This window comes from Bos grunniens, chromosome 5 (assembly GCF_055505025.1).
Source record: "Bos grunniens cultivar Pamir isolate PY7600 chromosome 5, Bosgru_T2T1.0, whole genome shotgun sequence".
NCBI classification, from domain to species: domain Eukaryota; kingdom Metazoa; phylum Chordata; class Mammalia; order Artiodactyla; family Bovidae; genus Bos; species Bos grunniens.
This window is the reverse complement of record NC_141169.1, coordinates 49,144,843-49,166,404: the sequence shown is the minus strand read 5'-3', so window position 1 is coordinate 49,166,404 and position 21,562 is coordinate 49,144,843. Positions and strand designations below refer to the sequence as shown.

Below are 21,562 nucleotides of genomic sequence, written 5' to 3'. Positions count from 1 at the left end.
GGGATTCTCCAGGCAACAATACTGGAGTGGGTTGCCATGCCCTCCTCCAGGGGATCTTACCAACCCAGATATCAAACCCAGGTCTCCCGCATTGCAGGCTGAATCTTTGCCATCTGAACCACCAGAGAGGCCCTTTGTTGAAATTAAAGATATTTAATTGATATACACTAAAGATATACTTATTCAACAGTATGTTTTTACACAGTAGTACGGGGTAAGATTTGTTGAATAAGTGATGAATGAATGAATGATAAATGGAATAATGTTGAGTTTTGCAAAGGGAAGTATTTTTGTCACTTACAAGATAATGCAGAATATTTACCACTTGTAAAAATCATATTTTTCTTCAAAAAATGTACCTATAAACTACCTTGCATCCAAATCATTCATGATATTGATGGAAGGCCATTATATAGATGGTGAGAGATGTAAATAACAAGAAAATTTGCTAGCAACTAATATATTTTACAACAGAACATAGCAACACAAAACAGCAATGCAAAGACTTAAGTTTTAGAGTTTATCAAATTAGTAAGCCCCAGGCTCCCCAATCAATGAAAAATAGAGTTTGAGATATTATCCTGATAACATATTGGATTTAAATTCATTTCTATGCTACAATATTTTATCAAAATGAAGTCAATTTCCCCCTGGGTTGCTGCATACTAAAGTAAAAGATACTTTTACTATACAAATGAAAGGGGCATTGAAACTCATTCAAATGTGATACATTAGAGTTGACTTCGTAGGAATTTCTTCAAATTTGTCACATTTTGTGGCTTGCTTTATGTTAATTTTTATCTATATTTTTGCCTTTTAAATTATACTATATGAAAATGTACTCAATTTATTTTTTTATCATGCCTTGTTTCTTAGTTAGCAGTACTTCTTAAAATATTGTCTAGATACGTGTCTTTTGCTGATTTATTCATTTAGACATTTGTTGGTTTTTAAATTCTAAGTATTGTACTAATATATTTATTTTTCTAGCTGTATGATTTTATGTTTTTTAAGATTGTAGAAGAATACTGCATACTACAACTTAAAATTGCCTTTAGTTTCAAGTATGTGTGTTTATATATACAAGAATTTAAAATTTCCCCGCAAATCTAGTTTTAAAATTATGTGAAATTCATCCATGATGAAATACAATTCCCCCTTCCCAAATTTTCTGGGTAATTAGCATGCATTTTATGTAACCTGAGGATTTTATAAAATTTTATGAGAATACAGTCATGTCAAAATACAGAAATTTCATAAATGTTTTGTTAAAATGATTCATATTTTTTTGTAAATGAATGAATGAATGAAAGGGAAAATATTAGTGTCAAGTGAATACCATTTTGTCAGTTTGGAAGTTTAATGTGCATGCGTGCTAAGTTGCTTCAGTCGTGTCTGACTCTTTGTGACCCTCTGAACTGTAGCCTGCCAGACTCCTCTGTCCACGGGGATTCTCTGGAGTGGGTTGCCATGCCCTCCTCCAGGGGTTCTCTGACCCAGGAATCTAACGCCTGTCTTGTATCTCCTGCATTGGCAGGCGGATTCTTGACCACTAGCGCCACCTGGGAAGCCTCCCTTGGAAGTTTAATGTAACCACACTCAATTCCAAAATTGTTGATTATACTCAGATAAAGCTTTCATGTTGCCTTAACCAAGCTATTTGTAAATTATTTCAAGATAATTTAGTGTCTAACAGAAACAACTTTCAGTGTAGAAATTAACTATAAACTACTGTTAGGATATTCTTACATGACTATGATAAACAGGCAACAGTCACCTCTCTCTGCTACCTGTTTGTTTTATAGTTAACAAGGCCAAGGGGGAGAGGCTTTTGATTATTTTGTTTGTGCGCCTGCACATACCTGAGGAAAAAAAAATCACAGATCCCAGTGTCAGTTTAATTATGCGACTGATTTAACTATTAATTCAACAGCTAGTTACTGATCACAATGTTTTAGTATTTGTAAACTTCTCAGTGGTAAGGGTGACAACAAAGTAATGATAAATGTATGTGTTTTCCTGAAGTAGGAAATTATAGAAATGAACAAAGATGCTTTGTTAGTAGGATTATTTTAAATTTAAAGATATGCAGCTTAATATTTTATTACTTAATAGGCATGACACTAGATTTGAGGAAAACGTTTAAAGACAACATTTAAAGACAACCATGCGTATTTTCACATGGTTAATTCTACTCTCTATTTTATAACCAATTTTAAAGGAAATATTTTTATGGTTTTTCAAAAGACTAATTTGTTTTGTAGAAATCCTGTCTTAGCTATTATTTTTTTTAATTACCTTTTAGAAATTCCCCAGTTTGAAAAGCAGTTAAACTAATTCTCATCTTTATCTTATAACCAGTTTATTAAAAAGTAACTTTTTTCTGTTCTTTCAAAATACTTCAGATTTATCTATTAGAAATCTGAAAGATACCATGTCTTACTTTTATCAAATGATTGATGGTAACTTTCTCTTATGATTTATTCTTCTTACTGCTAGATTTAATAATCTTTCTTTTTTGACATGATTTTTCAAGAAGATATTTTCCCAATTCATATGAATTTTGATATATATGTTGTGTCACCAAACAAGTCATGGGTCTACGTAACCAAAAAATGAAAGCATCTACATTTATCTGTTACCTGCATTTCTCACTGAGTTAATAGAATGGTTGTATATGGGATGTTCAGAAACAGGAAAGCTATGGTTTAGCAAATGTTTTAATCTGTTTCAAATAACTTAGCAGGGAAATCTGGTAAAAATGACATGATTAATGACTGAATATGATTAAAATATTTTCACATTCTGTTTTTAATGACCACTATCTTAAGCTTTTACTCTAAAATTTATAACCAGTAAAATATTACAGGAAAAATATATCATTCATAATATAATCCACTGGAAGTTGTGTTTTACCTTATCAAATTGTACTTGCTTTTTAGCCAAAACAGCATAAATTAAAAAGAAATTTCAACTAAAATATAGCTTTTGTGCTACTCTTGAATACATCCTTTGAAGTGTTAATATTTATTAGGTTAAGTTCAGCATAAAAGAACTAGGATTTTTGTTTTCAGTTAGGCAGGGTAGCATTTCAGTCAATATGTAATTTTTGCGTTTACTTTTACAACTAGGCAGACCTTCATCATTTGCAAATAAGTTATTTTAGAGGGTTTAACTATAAATGTTTTCTATGTATATAAATAGGTGGCAAATATAACTATTAATTTTGGAGTTTTGCCCATTGATTGTAGTTGTTCTGTCTTTTTTATCCAGAGATAATGATGTGTATTCAGCCTCTGTCATATTTACCTAGAGGAAGTCTTTTTAATCCCTCATTTTGCTCCTTCACTGAGGTTATGTGTAAATACTACATAAAATGGCAAATGGAAAAACGTCTGTTTGGTCTAAAGATACCATACATCTTAAACAAACACATCAGTCTGTCTTTTGAAAGCATAGTGATAGAAGTTGTGTTTGGTGGGAAAAGGAGGAGGATGGATAAGACCAAAGCAAAAATATGTTGCAAGCTATATGAACCAGTATTAAGTCCTCTTAAAAACTGGATAAATTTTTCTGATTGTGTCTACTTAAGGCAATCATGTCACCCCCATCCCTACACTGTTTCTGTGTTTCTTAATTTCTGTCACCACTGGTATACCATTTTTATAAAAACATACATTGATTTCTGATCAAATCTGAAGCTAATTTTTAATCCGATATCATAGTACAATTTTTTTTAAAACCATGTATATGAATTTATAATCCCATATAGGAAAAAATATGGTAATTTGTTTTAATTATTTCTAATTTGAAATTCCACAAAATGGACTATAATAACTTTAACTTCCTATCCTATAGAGTCTTTGGGGTTAGAGCCCCTGTTTAATTCTTCTGTTATATTTATCCCCGGCACAAAGCACAAATAGGTCACAAGTGATGACTGAATAAATGTCTACTAAACTAATGCCAAATGATTAGTCTTTAGTGGCTTATATTTGGCTGACCACATCTATTATGCAAACCAATATATTTGGTATTGTTGCTGACATCTTGTCTTCTTTTTATTACACCATTGTCCTTGTCCTTTTCTCTCCTTTCCCTCTTTGGTTGGATTAACTACATTTTTACTCCTTTTAAAAAACTTCTCGTTAAAAGTTAGACGTAAGTTTATATTTATCTGTCTACCAGTTAACTTTAAGAAGCCTATTTGACTTTGTGTTCTTTGTTAATATAGGGAGTGTGTTAAATTCTAAAACCTCCATCTGGTCCTCCCAATGTAGGTACTTTAGTACTTTTGATTTGTCTCTGACCTCCGTGCCCTTAGGAGCTTTCCTGGTGGCTCAGATGGTAAAGAATCTGCCTACAATGTGGGAAACCCAGGTTCATCCCTGGTTCAGGAAGATCCTCTGGAGAAGGGAATGGCTACCGACTTACGGGATCACAAAGAACTGGACATGACTAAGCAACTAACACACAAACACACACACACCTGTGTCCTTAAGCTGCCTTCAATCTGGAATTTTTGTAATATTTTTCATTATGTCTTTACTTTCTTAAAAACCATTTCTGAAGAATTTTATTAAGTGTTACAGCCATGTTGTGAACTGCTATTTAGAATTAACTGTTTAATTTTACCTGTTTATTTTACTCATTACTGTTTCTTGGGTCCTGATCTTTCTTATATCTGTTTTCGTTTTGCTATAGAACTCCTTTAGGTATTCTTTCAGAAATGGTTCTAGATAGCAAATTAAGTGAGGTACTTTATATGTTGATTATTTATTCACACATCTGATATCAGAAAGGATTCAAGGCAGAGACTGCATTGTGCAGTTTTTCAAGTTAGGAAGTTGATGAGGAGAACGTACGTGGTTCTAAGATCTTTGCGTGTGCTTCCATTAAGAGTAGACTTTTTATTTTTCTTTTTTATGCTGAATGTTTTTAAAGGTGTGATTTAAAATTAATTATAACTTATTTGCTAAGAATTTTTCTCTTGGAGGAAAAAAGGACTTGTTACATATCATACAGTTAAAAATATGTACTTCAATAAATAGTTAATAAGCATCTTTTCTATGCAACAAATACGCAGTATTGATACCCAGTATGTTTCCAACAAATACCCAGGATGTTCCATGTGGAACATACTACATACAATACTTGGTAAAATGTATTAAAATATGCATTTGTTCATGTTATAGTTTAAATTTGCCTTTATAACTCTGGAGTTTTGTTTTAAGAATATTTTAAAATTAAATATATGTAAAGTAAAATTTAAAGATCTGTTATTATCATCTTTAATCAGATTGGAACACAAGTTGTACAACTTTTAAAATACCATTATCTATTTTTGAGTACTTAGCTAAGTTAACAACATGTTACAGCAATTCAAGAGACGAGAGGGTTTCACTTTGCTTTTTTTACTTCACAAAGATTAACGTGGCAAAGAACTTTCACGTCAGTTTTGTTGGAAGTGAAGGAACTATCTATTTTGCAGATACATGTGATTTTAATGTAGACTGTATTTTCTGATATTTTTCAGTCTTATTTCATTGTTTCTACTTTTGGGTTTATTTGTGTAAGACTACTGCAGAGCTAATGGATGACAGGATTATAGTACAACATTGGTATCTCATTTTAAAAGCATTCAGGGAGTTAGTTTGACACAACAAAGAATATAGTTTGAAAATGAAGGGCAAAGAACAAAGGGAGGTAGAGGAGAAATGTGGCAGTGTGAATAAATAAAAATAAAATACATGAAAATAAAGGCTGAATAGTCTGCACATTTTAAAGACTTAGTTTTCCCAGAAACTAGCCTTCCAGAAAAACTGTACCAGTTTATAGTCTCACCAGTTGTATAAAGTATTATCTTTTTCTGGTTACATTGGCCAACTCTTGAGTATTACCATCTTCCTATTTTCTTTACTAATCCGATAGGTGAAAAGTAGGATCTCATTGTTTTAATTTACATTTCTAATGTCTAGAGAGAGTGAACATTCTTCTTCTTATGTATTATTTATCATTTATAATTCTCTTCTGAATTGTTTATTAACTGTGTGTGTGTGTGTGTATCTGTGTGTCTGTGTGTATGGCTGGAAGTAAGAGCAGGGCTTGAGTCAGACAGACCATCATTTATATCCCGGCTTTGCCTTTTAAGCTTTGTGTATTTTGGGGCAAGTAATATAATCTCTCTCAGCCTAGTTTCTTCATTTGTAAAACAAGAATACTTATAATACCTATGTCAATGTTATGAAGACTAAATAAAATAATATATAGTTAAATCCCTCATCAAGTGTTAGGTACACATTAGTGATGCTATTGCTGATTATTAAAAGGGTAATGCATTTAATATTTCTCCCAATTGATTGCTTGATGTTTAAGATTTTTTTTCTCTACAGAAATTTAAAAAATTTTATTAGTAGCATGTCAGTCTTTTCTTTTATAATGTTTACTTTGGGATTATGTTAAGAAAATTGTTCTTCACACCCTATCCTATAAAAATATAATGGAAGTATTTTTGAATGTGACTGAGCTATAAATTGAATAATTAATTTTAGTGACTCAGACTAAGAAGGTAGACTGATAATATGATTTTTCATTTCTTTGGGAAAATGTTAACTTTTACTCTGGTTGAAAAAATTCAGAAAACATTAATTCAATATTTAACAAATTATTATTAGTTTTTATCTTTTGGATTATTTGTATATTTACTTTATACAATACCTTTGCGTCCATTAGAAAATGGTGCTGTCCTTAGGTCAATGAATTAGATAAAGCCCCTTTCTCTACCCTCTACTTCACTGTAGCTGAGTGACTTTTCCGGGTCAGTGTGAGTACACAGGCTTGGGAGAGAGGGAAGTATGAGCTGGAGTTTCCACATGACTCTTCCACCAGATTCCTTTTGCACTGCCTGGATTTTACCACGTTATCTGATGGCCCATTTCCATGTTATCATAAAATGGCTCAGATTAATGAAATCAGATTAATTTTGAGGAATTAATGACTGATTTATCTAAAACCACTTGCATAATTTAAGTGGATGGAGTAACCTTTTATAAAAACAAGAAAAACCTTTTTATTTGAATATTGTGGGCAAAAAATAAGAGAGCAGTAGCACAAAGCATACAGCCCTCTATTCTTCTACCCTGATTATTAATTCAGTGTGTTCTTAAGGGTTGATTCCTTCCTCCCAGTAAATAGTGTTGTTAATGACCCATCTGAGGCCATGTCTTTTTGAATGTTTTTCTTGTTATGGGAAAATTGATAGGTATGATGTTGCGTCTCCAGCAAAATGTGCTTTGCAGAAGTTTCACCCTCTCACTATGCTTAATCATCCACGGTGCTCCTCTCTTACTTCTGTATTCTTCTGTAGCCTATTATTCATGATTCTTTCTTGCTAACCTTGTAACCATTTTTACTTTGCTCTTTGGAACTCTCATTCCATTATGAATACATTCTAATTTATCTTCAAGTCTCTTCAGAAAATGTCTCCTTCATTTTCTTGCTTTGAGATTTGGCTCTGTCCCAAGGTTCTTCTTGCAACTGCAATTTTTCCTCCACCCCTCAAGGCAATGTCAGTTGTAACAATGTCAGAAGGTAACAATCCTCATTACCTTCTTCAAAGCCTCAGTTTTTCTTTCTCATGTTAAGAACTCTTTTGAGGTTTGCCATCTTATTCAGTGACTTAGAACGCACAGTTCAGTTCAATTCAGTCACTCATTGTGTCTGACTCTTTGTGATCCCATGGACTGTAGCACGCCAGGCCTCGCTGTCCATCACCAGCTCCCGGAGTTTATTCAAACTCATGTCCATTGAGTCGGTGATGCCATCTAACCATCTCATCCTCTGTCGTCCCCTTCTCCTCCTGCCTTCAATCTTTCCCAGTATCAGAGTCTTTTCAAATGAGTCAGTTCTTCGCGTCAGGTGGCCAAAGTATTGGAGTTTCAGCTTCAACATCAGTCCTTCGAATGAACACTCAGGACTGATCACCTTTAGGATGGACTGGTTGGACCTCCTTGCAGTCCAAGGAACTTTCAAGAGTATGCTCCAACACCACAGTTCAAAAGCATAAATTCTTCGGTGCTCAGCTTTCTTTATAGTCCAACTCTCACATCCATACATGCTTTGACCAGACGGAACTTTGTTGGCAAAATAATGTCTCTGCTTTTTAATATGCTGTCTTGGTTGGTCATAACTTTTCTTCCAAGGAGCAAGCACCTTTTAATTTCATGGTTGCAATCACCATCTGCAGTGATTTTGGAGCACCCCCCCCCCAAATAAAGTCTGTCACTGTTTCCCCATCTATTTGCCATGAAGTGATGAGACCAGATACCATGATCTTCGTTTTCTGAATGTTGAGTTTTAAGCCAACTTTTTCACTCCCCTCTTTCACTTTCATCAAGAGGCTCTTTAGTTCTTCTTCAATTTCTGCCATAAGGGTGGTGTCATCGGCATATCTGAAGGTATTGATATTTCTCCCGGCAATCTTGATTGCAGCTTGTGCTTCATCCAGCCCAGCATTTCTCATGATGTACTCTGCATATAAGTTAAATAATCAGGATGACAATATTCAGCCTTGACATACTCCTTTCCCGATTTGGAACCAGTCTGTTGTTCCATGTCCAGTTCTAACTGTTGCTTCCTGACCTGCATACAGATTTCTCAAGAGGCAGGTCAGCTGGTCTGGTATTCCCATCTCCTTCAGAATTTTCCACAGTTTATTGTGATCCACACAGTCAAAGCCTTTGGTATAGTCAGTAAAGCAGAAATAGACGTTTTTCTGGAACTCTTGCTTTTTTGATGATCCAGCCGATGTTGGCAATTTGATCTCTGGTTCCTCTACCTTTTCTAAAACCAGCTTGAACATCTGGAAGTTCATGGTTCACATATTGTTGAAGCCTGGCTTAGAGAATTTTGAGTGTTACGTTACTAGCATGTGAGACAAGGGCAATTATGTGGTAGTTTGAACATCCTTTGGCATTGCCTTTCTTTGGGATTGGAATGAAAACGCACCTTTTCCAGTACCATGGCCACTGCTGAGTTTTCCAAATTTGCTGACACATTGAGTGCAGCACTTTCACAGCATCATCTTTTAGGATTTGAAATAGCTCAGCTGGAATTCCATCACCTCCACTAGCTTTGTTCATAGTGATACTTCCTAAGGCCCACTTGACTTCACATTCCAGGATGTCTGGCTCTAGGTTAGTGATCATACCATCGTGATTATCTGGGTCGTGAAGATCGTTTTTGTATAGTTCTTCTGTGTATTCTTGCCAATATGCTGCTTCTTAATATCTTCTGCTTCTGTTAGGTCCCTACCATTTCTGTCCTTTATTGTGCCCATCTGTTTATGAAATGTTCCCTTGGTATCTCTAATTTTCTGGAAGAGATCTCTAGTCTTTCCCTTTCTATTGTTTTCCTCTAGTTCTTTGCACTGATCACTGAGGAAGGCTTTCTTATCTCTCCTTGCTATTCTTTGGAACTCTGCATTCAAGTGGGTGTATTTTTCCTTTTTTTCCTTTGCCTTTCACATCTCTTCTTTTCACAGCTATTTGTAAGGCCTCCTGAGACAACCATTTTGCTTTTTTGCATTTCTTTTTCTTGGGCATGGTCTTGATCCCTACCTCTTATACAATGCCACAAACTTCTGTCCACAGTTCATCAGGCACTTTATCAGATCTAATCACTTGAATCTATTTCTCAGTTCCACTGTATAATCGTAAGGGATTTGATTTAGGTCATACCTGAATGGTCTAGTGGTTTTCTCTACTTTCTTCAATTTAAGTCTGAATTTGACAATAAGGAGTTCATAATCTGAGCCATAGCCAGCTCCCAGTCTTATTTTTGCTAACTGTATAGAGCTTCTCCATCTTTGGCTGCAAAGAATATAATCAGTCTGATTTTGGTATTGACCATCTGTGATGTCCATGTGTAGAGTCTTCTCTTGTGTTGTTGGAAGAGGGTTTTTTCTATGACCAGTGTAAAACTTTATTAGCCTTTGCCCTGCTTCTTTCTGTACTCCAAGGCCAAATTTGCCTGTTACTCCAGGTGTTTCCTGACTTCCTACTTTTGCATTCCAGTCCCCTATAATGAAAAGGACATCTTTTTTGTGTGTTAGTTCTAGAAGGTCTTGTAGGTCTTCATAGACTGTTCAACTTCAGCTTCTTCAGCATTACTGGTCTGCGCATAGACTTGGATTGCTCTGATATTGAATGGGTTGCCTTGGAAACAAACAGAGATCATTATGTCATTTTTAAGATTGCACCCAAGTACTGCATTTTGGACTCTTGTCGACTATGATGGCTACTCCATTTCTTCTAAGGGATTCTTGCCCACAGTAGTAGATATCATGGTCATCTGAGTTAAATTCACGCATTCCAGTCCATTTTAGTTCGCTGATTCCTAAAATGTCGATGTTCCCTCTTGCCATCTCCTGTTTGGCCACTTTCAATTTGCCTTGATTCATGGACCTAAAGAGCAATATTGCTCTTTACTGCATCGGAATTTGCTTCTATCACCAGTCACATCCACAACTGGGTGTTATTTTTGCTTTGGCTCCGTCTCTTCATTCTTTATGGAGTTATTTCTCCCCTGATCTCCAGTAGCATGTTGGGCACCTACCAACCTGGGGAGTTCATCTTTCAGTGTCCTATCTTTTTGCCTTTTCATACTGTTCATGGGGTTCTCCAGGATAGAATACTGAAATGGTTTGCCATTCCCTTCTCCAGTGGACCACATTTTTTCAGAACTCTCCACCATGACCCATCCATCTTGGGTGACCCTACACAGCATGGGTTATAGTTTCATTGAGTTAGACAAGGCTGTGGTCCATGTGATCAGATTGGTTAGTTTTCTGTGATTGTGGTTTCCAGTCTGTCTGCCCTCTGAGGGATAAGGATAAGAGGCTTACGGAAGCTTCCTGAGAGACTGACTGAGGGGGAAACTGTGTCTTGTCCTGATTGATGGGGCCATGCTCAGTAACTCTTTAATCCAATTTTCTGTTGATGGGTGGAGCTGTGTTCCCTCCCTGTTATTTCAGATCAGATCAGATTAGATCAGTCACTCAGTCTTTGCAACCCCACGAATCGCAGCACACCAGGCCTCCCTGTCCATCACCAACTCCCAGAGTTCACTGAGACTCACGTCCATCGAGTCAGTGATGCCATCCAGCCATCTCATCCTCTGTCATCCCCTTCTCCTCTTGCCCCCAATCCCTCCCAGCATCAGAGTCTTTTCCAATGAGTCAACTCTTCGCATGAGGTGGCCAAAGTACTGGAGTTTCAGCTTTAGCATCATTCCTTCCAAAGAAATCCCAGGGCTGATCTCCTTCAGAATGGACTGGTTGGATCTCCTTGCAGTCCAAGGGACTCTCAAGAGTCTTCTCCAACACCACAGTTCAAAAGCATCAATTCTTCGGCGCTCAGCTTTCTTCACAGTCCAACTCTCACATCCATACATGACCACAGGAAAAACCATAACCTTGACTAGACGAACCTTTGTTGGCAAAGTAATGTCTCTGTTTTTCAATATGCTATCTAGGTTGGTCATAACTTTCCTTCCAAGGAGTAAGTGTCTTTTAATTTCATGGCTGCAGTCACCATCTGCAGTGATTTTGGAGCCCAGAAAAATAAAGTCTGACACTGTTTCCACTGTTTCCACATCTATTTCCCATGAAGTGATGGGACCGGATGCCATGCTCTTCGTTTTCTGAATGTTGAGCTTTAAGCCAACTTTTTCACTCTCCACTTTCACTTTCATCAAGAGGCTTTTGAGTTCCTCTTCACTTTCTGCCATAAGGGTGGTATCATCTGCATATCTGAGGTGACTGATATTTCTCCCAGCAATCTTGATTCCAGCTTGTGTTTCTTCCAGTCCAGCGTGTCTCATGATGTACTCTGCATATAAGTTAAATAAGCAGGGTGACAATATACAGCCTTGACATACTCCTTTCCCGATTTGGAAGTTGTTCCATGTCCAGTTCTAACTGCTGCTTCCTGACCTGCATACAAATTTCTCAAGAGGCAGATCAGGTGGTCTGGTATTCCCATCTCTTTCAGAAATGTCCACAGTTTATTGTGATCCACACAGTCAAAGGCTTTGGCATAGTCAATAAAGCAGAAATAGATGTTTTTCTGGAACTCTCTTGCTTTTTCCATGATCCAGCCAATGTTGGCAATTTGATCTCTGGTTCCTCTGCCTTTTGCCAATGTTGGCAATTTGATCTCTGGTTCCTCTGCCTTTTCTAAAACCAGCTTGAACATCAGGAAGTTCACGGTTCACGTATTGCTGAAGCCTGGCTTGGAGAATTTTGAGCATTACTTTACTAGCGTGTGAGATGAGTGCAATTGTGCGGTAGTTTGAGCATTCTTTGGCATTGCCTTTCTTTGGGATTGGAATGAAAACTGACCTTTTCCAGTCCTGTGGCCACTGCTGAGTTTTCCAAATTTGCTGGCATATTAAATGCAGCACTTTCACAGCATCATCCTTCAGGATTTGGAATAGCTCAACGGGAATTCCATCACCTCCACTAGCTTTGTTCATAGTGATGCTTTCTAAGGCCCACTTGACTTCACATTCCAGGATGTCTGGCTCTAGGTCAGTGATCACACCATCATGATTATCTTGGTCGTGAAGATCTTTTTTGTACAGTTATTCTGTGTATTCTTGCCATCTCTTCTTAATATCTTCTGTTTCTGTTAGGTCCATATCATTTCTGTCCTTTATCAAGCCCATCTTTGCATGAAATGTTCCTTTGGTATCTCTGATTTTCTTGAAGAGATCTCTAATCTTTCCCATTCTGTTGTTTTCCTCTATTTCTTTGCATTGATCGCTGAAGAAGGCTTTCTTATCTCTTCTTGCTATTCTTTGGGACTCTGCATTCAGATGTTTATATCTTTCCTTTTCTCCTTTGCTTTTCCCTGTTATTTACCTGGGGCCAAACTATGGTGGGGCTTCCCTGGTGGCTCAAACTAAGACATGAAGTGAAGTCACTCAGTCTGACTCTTTGCGACCCCATGACTGTAGCCTACCAGGCTCCTCCATCTATGGGATTTCCCAGGCAAAAATACTGGAGTGGATTGCCGTTTCCTTCTCCAGGGGATCTTCCCAATCCAGGGATTGAACCTGGGTCTCCCACATTGCAGGCAGACACTTTACCATCTGAGCCACTAGGAAAGCCAGGAAATGACCCAAAGAGCTTAGCTAATACTTGTCATAATTTACTAAACACTGATCATTTCTAGCTGTTACTATTTGTGTCCTTTCAAACAAATGAGCTAAGTAGAGATAAAGAGATTAATTTGGAATGAATGAATGTAGGAGTTGTATTTGCTGCCCTGTCTGGTTTTAACGTTTCCCACAGGTGAACTTGCTGGAGACCTTTTTACACTGTGGCATTTGGGTCCTGTTTGTTAGAACTGCTGCCATTGGGACCTCCCCTCCCTTTTGTAGCATATTTGATATTCAGACCTCATTCTCATTTTGTTTCAGCAACTTGGGAATTTTTTGGTTACTCATTGTGTAGGTTTTCAATTAACTGGGCTTTTCAAATAAATACAGTTCAGCCACACAGAGTACTATTTTCAGATACAGTGTATACTGCGTTTAAGTCTGTTTTTCCTACTTACCTAATAATGGCATTTATACAAGTAAAAGATATATCTAGTGAACAAATGGGTGTTCCTAGCTCTGGATATGCCATGGAGGCTTTAATTCTTTTTTATTAGTGATGTTTTAAAAAAATCTCTCCCAAATGCTTGGAGGAATGGGAACATGAGCTTTCCACAGGGAAATCTTACTTGTATTGTTTCTTTTAATATAAGTTTTATGTAACTGTCTATTCTGTGGTTAAATAAAATATGTCCTCTCTATGGTTACCAGTGTAACCTTTGTACACATGCTACCCGTGATTCTCAGATCTCCTTCTTAAAATCCCACATGCACAAATGAGTGCAAATTTTGTACTCTTTTACCTTTGAAAAATTTGTGAGGATCACTATATTGTTTTGATCATTAGATTAGCAAATGCTTAACTTCTCACAAAATTCCCCTTAAAAGATATTTAACTATTTCTGGTTTTCAAATATTCAAACATACATGCCTTTTAGAAAGACAGAATATATGTATATGATTATTAATGAAAGGGAAGAAAGAATTATTGCTACACCATAATCTATTGCTTATGTCATTGTAAACTAGATTATTTATAATATATATTTTGTGTCTACATGTATATTTATATTTGTGTGTGTTCACTTGCTCAGTTGTGTCTGATTCTTTGCAGCCCCTTGGTCTGTAGCCTACCAGGCTCCTGTGTCCATGGAATTTCCCAGGCAAGGATACTGGAGTGGGTTGCCATTTCCTTCTCCAGGGGAACTTCCTGACCCAGGGATTGAACCTGAGTCTCTTGTGTCTCCTGCATTGACAGGTGGATTCTTTACCACTAGCGCCACCTGGGAAGCCCCACATTTATATTTAATATACACTAAATATATAACATATGTAATATACAGTACATGTATGCATATGAGTGAGTGAAAGTCACTCAGTTGTGTCTGACTCTTTGGGACCCCATGGACTGTAGCCTGTCAGGCTTCGCTGTCCATGGGGATTCTCCAGGCAAGAATACTGGAGTGGGTAGCCTTTCCCTTCTCCAGGGGATCTTCCCAACCCAGGGATCGAACCCAAGTCTCCAACATTGCAGGTGGGATTCTTTATCATCTGAGCCACCAGGGCATATACATATACATAAAACAGAGGATGTGATTTGTCATGATTTGATTTTATAAGAACAGAGTGTTAGCATCTGAAAAAGGAACATTAAAGATGGTGTAATCCAACACTCATTTAAAAATGTTACACACTTAAAGAGGCAGCACGTGGATTCCCCAAGATCTCATGTGGAAGAACCTAGTTTAGAATTCGGGGCTGTGTTCATGATACCATTACTGTAGTCATATTTTCATTCAATTCCAAAGCCTTTTAATTTGAATGTCATAGTCACTATTGTTAGTGTGTGTGTGTGTGTGTGTGTGTGTGTGTGTGTGTGAGAGAGAGAGAGAGAAAGAGAGGCTCAGCCCTTTCCATTTATTCCTATCCAGTAATTTGGCAGATTTCCTTTAAACAAGCGTCATCAATTTAGGAGCAGGCCGATGAGACATCACTGAAGCTAATGAGAAAAAAAAAAATTAGCGAGTTTCCTCTCACTGAAAATGTTCAATAGCCTCCCTCGTACCTAAAATACGTTATGTGTTTTTTCATCTTGCAGCCTCAGTAGAAGAATAAGTGGTTACTTGATTTTGCCTTTACCTGTGTTCTTCGTTCTCCTTACTGTGGGCTTTGAGATTGTATGCCGTGTTCAAAGGTTTCTAAGTAGCCCAAAGTGAAAGTGAAAGTCACTCAGTCCTGTCTGACTTTTGTGACCCCATGGACTATACAGTTCATAGAATTCTCCAAGCAAGAATACTGGAGTGGGTAGCCTTTCCCTTCTCCAGCAGATCTACCCAACCCAGGAATCAAACCGGGGTCTCCTGGATTGCAGACGGATTCTTGACCAGCTGAGCCACAAGGGAAGCCCCCAGGTAGCCCAAGAGCATCCTAATTAACTGGATAGGCTTAATGGGATTGAAAATGATGTTTCAATGACTGTGCCTTTTCATTAAGCGACATTATTAAGAGTACAGCTAGCTCTGTTTAATTACACTGATACTGGTACCCACTCCTTTTGAGGAATTTAGTGCTCTGTATCTGCTAAGTAGCACCTGACAGTTTCTCATCTATTGATGTCTCTTTTGGAGAAGAAAATGACAACCCAGTCCAATAGTCTTGCTTTGGAAGATCTCATGAACGGAGGACCCGGTAAGCTACAGTCCATGGGGTTGCAAAGAGTCGGACATGACTTAGTGATGAAGCAATAACAAATGTCTCTTTAAATTTCTAAAATGCCCTTTTCCCTACCTTCCAGACTAGGCACATTTGTTCAAATATCAGACCATGCTTTATTTACACATTAATTCTTTCTTTTAAACATCAAATGTTCTAACGGATTGGGCACTTAATATGTATGGTGGAACGTTGACTCAGGCCCTGCCCTAACTGGATGGGTTCTTTAAATATGATTCCAAAGAGGAGATATGAGATTTTTGGAACTAGCAAATCTGATTATATCATCCTTTTACCCAGAGGTTTTCAATGGCTTCCCTTTGGCTACAAGGTGACATCTCTTTCCATCTTGGCATAAAATGGAAAGGCTTTCATGATCTGGCCCTCTTTCTGTCCATATTTAAGGCAAGCTCAGAGTAACAGGTCAAGGAAGGTCTCTGGCTTTAAACTGAAACCTGGAGGACGAGTAGGAGAGATGTAGGCAAGGGAGGGGAAGGCTTGAATGAGAATATTCCCAAGAAATAGAATGAGACTCAGTGAAGGTCCTGCTGTTGCTGCTGCTAAGTTGCTTTAGTTGTGTCCGACTCTGTGCGACCCCATAGATGGCAGCCCACCAGGCTCCCCCGTCCCTGGGATTCTCCAGGCAAGAACACTGGAGTGGGTTGCCATTTCCTTCTCCAATGCATGAAAGTGAAAAGTGAAAGTGAAGTCACTCAGTCGTGTCCGACTCCTAGCGACCCCATGGACTGCAGCCTACCAGGCTCCTCCGTCCATGGGATTTTCCAGGCAAGAGTACTGGAGTGGGTTGCCATTGCCTTCTCCAATGCATGAAAGTGAAAAGTCAAAGTGAAGTTGCTCAGTCGTGTCCGACTCTTACCGACCCCATGGACTGCAGCCTACCAGGCTCCTCTGTCCATGGGATTTTCCAGGCAAGAGTACTGGAGTGGGGTGCCAGTGCCTTCTCCGTTTAACCCCCTATGGTTTTGCAAACTCAAGTACCTGAAGCCACTGCCATACCCTGTGTTTCGCTCGTCTTCCTGTGCTTGGCCTTGCAATACTTCAGTCCTCTTGACTCTACATTTAGACCCTGCATACATGATGCTGTGCAGTCTACCTGAATACACTGGCACTGGAGCTAGAGAATTGGGGTCTAAAAGATGAGGAATGTCCACACAGCCGTGAAACAGAATTCCTTGTTCGTTAGCAGCATTCTGCCTCTAAATCCTGCTGGTATTCAGGAGAGAGAAAGTCTGGGACCATTAAATACCTGAAAATGAAAGAAGAGCTTCCTATCCAGTGTCCAGCTCAGTCCCTATAACCCTTCTTAAGATACGCACTATTATCCGGAACCTGCATTGAGGGCTGCTCTGCGGATGAATGTCACAGCCTATAAAGCCACTCAGAGACAAGCTAAGTATTCGGCAAGATTTGTCTCAGCTTTTCCTGCCATTGAATCCCTCTTCCTATTTCTGATGCCTATTTATTGTGGAAGTCTGTTGGCTATCCCTTTCCTATCTGTCCATAATTTGATTTTCTAAATCACCTAAATCTGTTATCAGATTTTTTTTCTAAAATGTAAATCTGCCATGTCACCCCTCTGCACAGAGTATTCAATGGCTTTCCACTGGCTGTAGAATGAAATCTCTCTCCCGTGCATACAAGGAAGGTCTTACATGGCCTGGATCCCTCTCTGTCCAAGGTGACATTCTTCTCTCCCCACTCTCACCCCTAACAATTTCTATCTTATAAAACCTGAACTGATTCTCACAGAATGGAATTATGTGCTGTTTTGGCTGTTTCTGGGCTTCCCAGGCGACACTAGTGGTAAGGAACCCTCCTGCCACTGCAGGAGGTATAACAGACGCAGTTTCGATCCCTGGGTCAGGAAGATCCCCTGGAGGAAGGCAGTATTCATGTCTGGAGAATCCTATATGGACAGAGTAGCCTGGCAGGCTTCAGTCCACAGGGATTGTAAAGAGTTAGACATAACTGAAGGGACTTAGCACGCACGCATGCACATGGCTGTTTCTGGGCCTTTGCACACCCAGTGCACTCCCTTGGAATAGACTTTTTATTTCCCAGTAAGATAGACATATGAAGGAAGGCTATTTCTACTAGACTTTTGTGCTTCTATAAAAGCATTATCTTACTTTATTATGATTACTTGCCAGTCTCCAGGCTCTTTATAAGGTTTTTGAGGATGAATCTACGTCTTTTCATGGTATTTTACCCTCAGCCTCTGGTAGAGTGGTAAACACATCCATTCACTAAATATTTACTGCTTTAGCAACAAGAGGAAGAGTGGTAAATCAGTGGCAGGGCTCCTGATCTTCAGGCATTTACATTCTAGTGTGTATATGTGTCTGGCACTAAACCAGTAAACCAATAAACATGATGACATCTGATAAGAAGAGCAGAGGAAATGGGAAGGATCACATGGTAGGGAATGGTGATGTAGGGAAGGAGGCACTAATTTAAATAGGATTTCTAGGAAAGCCTCACTAAGGAGGAGATATTTGAGCTAAGGTCTAAAGTATGAGAGTCCAAACAAAGAGTTTAAGGGAATGTTCTAAGCAGAGGAGAAAGCAAATATAATAAGCAATGAATTTGATATGTTAGGGAAACTGAAAGAAGACCAATGTGGTTGGAGCACAATGTGGAGAGTGGTTCAAGATGTGTTTGGAGTTCCCCGGTGGCATAGTGGTGAGGAATCTGGGCTTTCAATGCCTTCCTATAAGCTGTGCGGTGCAGCCAAAAAAAAGAGAGAGGTGGGTGGGAGTTGGATAATGTACACTTTTGTCTACCTTGAAATATCTCTAATTGAATGTGTCAGGTCTGGTCTAATTATGCACAGGCACTGTATTGGAGAGGGGGGCGGCAGAGGATGAGATGGTTAGATAGCATCAACAGACTTGATGGACTTGAATTTGAGCAAACTCCAGGAGATAGTGGAGGAGAGGGAAGCCTGGAGTGCTGCAGTCCATGGGGTTGCAAAGAGTTGGACACGACTTAGTGACTGGACAACAACTGTATTGGTCTTCTTCATCTTCCGACATAGCCTTAGGATGCACTTCTCCCCAGTACTGTTCCCACCAGGCCCCAAATCACTGCTATAAGCATGTTAAACATATCTCTCCTTGGTTTTATTTATGGAATTTCACCAGATCTGGAAACATTACAGGAATCAACTTGGCTCCAATGTTTCGTCTTCTGAGCTGGCCTTTGATGGGAGTCATATCACAATGAATTCAGGATGATGTTAACAGTGATTACAGAGGAACAGGACCAAGCACGGGTCAGAGATTTCTAAGTAATACCAAGGATGGGGATCCTTGCATTTGTTCCTGGCTTTTGTCTTCATCTGAACCAGCAACATGGAAAAGGAAAGAAAAACTCCGTAACCAGTTCACTCTCCACCCTAGCAGAAAGTTAGTGTAGAAGCCAGTGCAGAGATCACGCGTGAACTCTAGAAATCTTACTACACTTTTCAGAGATGGCAATGGAATTGTTTTTGTTTTATTAAAACAATTGCTCATATTAATGAGCAATGAAGGAAGTAACTGCTGATCTGAAGTCTCTAAAAGGCTTCAGGATAGTAGTGAAGCGGACTACACATTCTTCCAGCTGCCGCTGTTCACAACACTCTTGACAGTTAAAATACATCACACATTCTCTTGTCCTTTTAATGTAAACATTTACTGCTTAAAGTGGACTATAGAATCAAACCAAAATAGAAGGATGCAGACTGATATTTCAGAGGTGAAGCTAAACACGAGACCAAATTAAATAAAAGTAATTTGCAATCTAACTCATAGTTACATATTGTACATTATACTGTGTTTGTCCCTGGGAAAGATTAAACAGAGGGCTTTCATTGCTTGCTTTATTTTTACAACCTGTTACCAGAAGGGGATTTCCTACAGAACAGGCAAAATTTTGAGTTAGAATAAAGTTAGGAAAAAATGGAAAATGTTTTAAGGTAAGGATAGGCTCCTGGAGGCTGATTTTCTTCTGTGCCTGAGGATTGTCTAGAGTCAGGGAAATAATGCCATGTCTGGTTTTTGTAGTTGTTGATCTCCCCAGGAAAACCCAACCTCCTTCTTTCTTCCCCACTGGCATCTGGCTCATGCCTTTACCTTCAACTCTTACAACTTCTTTCAAATTGTATTAAATTTGAAGACAAAGAACCTTCCAAATGACCCACATTTGAATCCTGGGCCTATTTCTGGGCTGACTTGAGTAAGATAGAGATTTTTTTTTTTTTAAAGGATATAAAATTTTGCTTAAAAATCCCAGTACTTAAAAATGTGGCATTCTATAAAATGTTAGACCCTATAAGAAATTCTGGTATCCTTGAACTTATTAGTAGTTTTACCCTGAAAGGAAAAATTATAAATGAATATAGGTTCAAATTTGTTCACTTTTCTGTCTTGCTTAAGATTTCCATGCGCAACACATAAATTTATCAAACTCCTTTCCTGGTGACAGTACATCATTAGATTACTTCAGTGAGTATTCAGGAGATTTTAATCTTATGAGTCATAAAATTCTTTTATTCCCCAAAGAATTTCCTGTGTCTGCCTGGAATTTCGCATCTTTGTAGTTGTAGCGGGACTCCTTGAAGCAGTTACTTCCTAAATGACTGTGTTCTTGAGGTCTGTATGTAATACCTGGGACGCCGGGTCACAGATTGAGTCCTGTTTTTCAAGAAAATTGAAAAATGAATCCCTTTCACTGCCTTAGTTCTGGTGATTTTATTCAGAAATTTCCTTACATTTTTTAACCTCTTCCTTTCACGATGGAGATACTTTCACTTGCTGCTTATGCAGTCGGTTCCCAGCCTTTTGTGCCCACGCAGGCCTGTTTTTGTTTCTTTCCGTGAATTTCCTCCAGCGACTGGATATTAGTGCGTTGCTGGCCTGTCCCATCAGGTTTTCATCACTCACTTGGTGTAAAGGAAAAGGAGATAGGGTTACAAATATATAGGACCATTTAGCAATTGATGAGAAATGCCTTTGGATATCCCTTTTCCTCCTCTTTTTTTTTTTTTAAGCTCTTTTTGAAGAAGGTGAAAGTGAGGTTATAGTGGAAAGCCAGAATCCTTGTGTGTTCCCATTTAAAAGGTCCAGGGAAGTGAAGATGATCCTTTTTGACATGTGAGTTTTAGAAAGCCTTACTGATTATTGCTAATACACACTTTGCTTATGTGAAGAGCTTCATCTGCATGTGCATGTCTTTGTGTGTTTTAAAAGATAATGCCTAACTGCATTCTGATAATAAATGGCAGCTGAACAAGCACGGAGGAGACTGAAGTCCATCTGGATATACCATTTGGCAAGATTCATCTAGCCTCGGACAAACAAAGTGGAGGGCTTGTAGAACATTGACTCTAACAAATAAATTATTCAGTAGTTGATTACTAGGAAGTCTTTTATTAGATATCAGTATGTTTGGTGTCGTTAAAACAAATTTAGAATTTTATCCAAAAAGTTAGGATCTTATATAATATTTGCTTTATGGCTACTTTCTCATTTTTCAGCAAAGGGCTTTCAAAATTTTTAAATCAATAAAAGACGATAAAAGAATATACAAATCAGATCAATGTTTTACTTGGTTGATTAGTATATTACTTATTTTTAGAGCAGAGAAAAAAGTCAATGCAGTAATTACTTTCTGTTCACTATATGTG

General features: G+C 38.1%; 1 protein-coding gene across 12 annotated transcripts in view; it reads left to right on the top strand.

Annotated features, from left to right (window-relative positions):
* MSRB3 (methionine sulfoxide reductase B3) overlaps positions 1-21,562 on the top strand; it is a 184,283-nt gene that overhangs the window by 118,950 nt on the left and 43,771 nt on the right. The window lies entirely within an intron of this gene.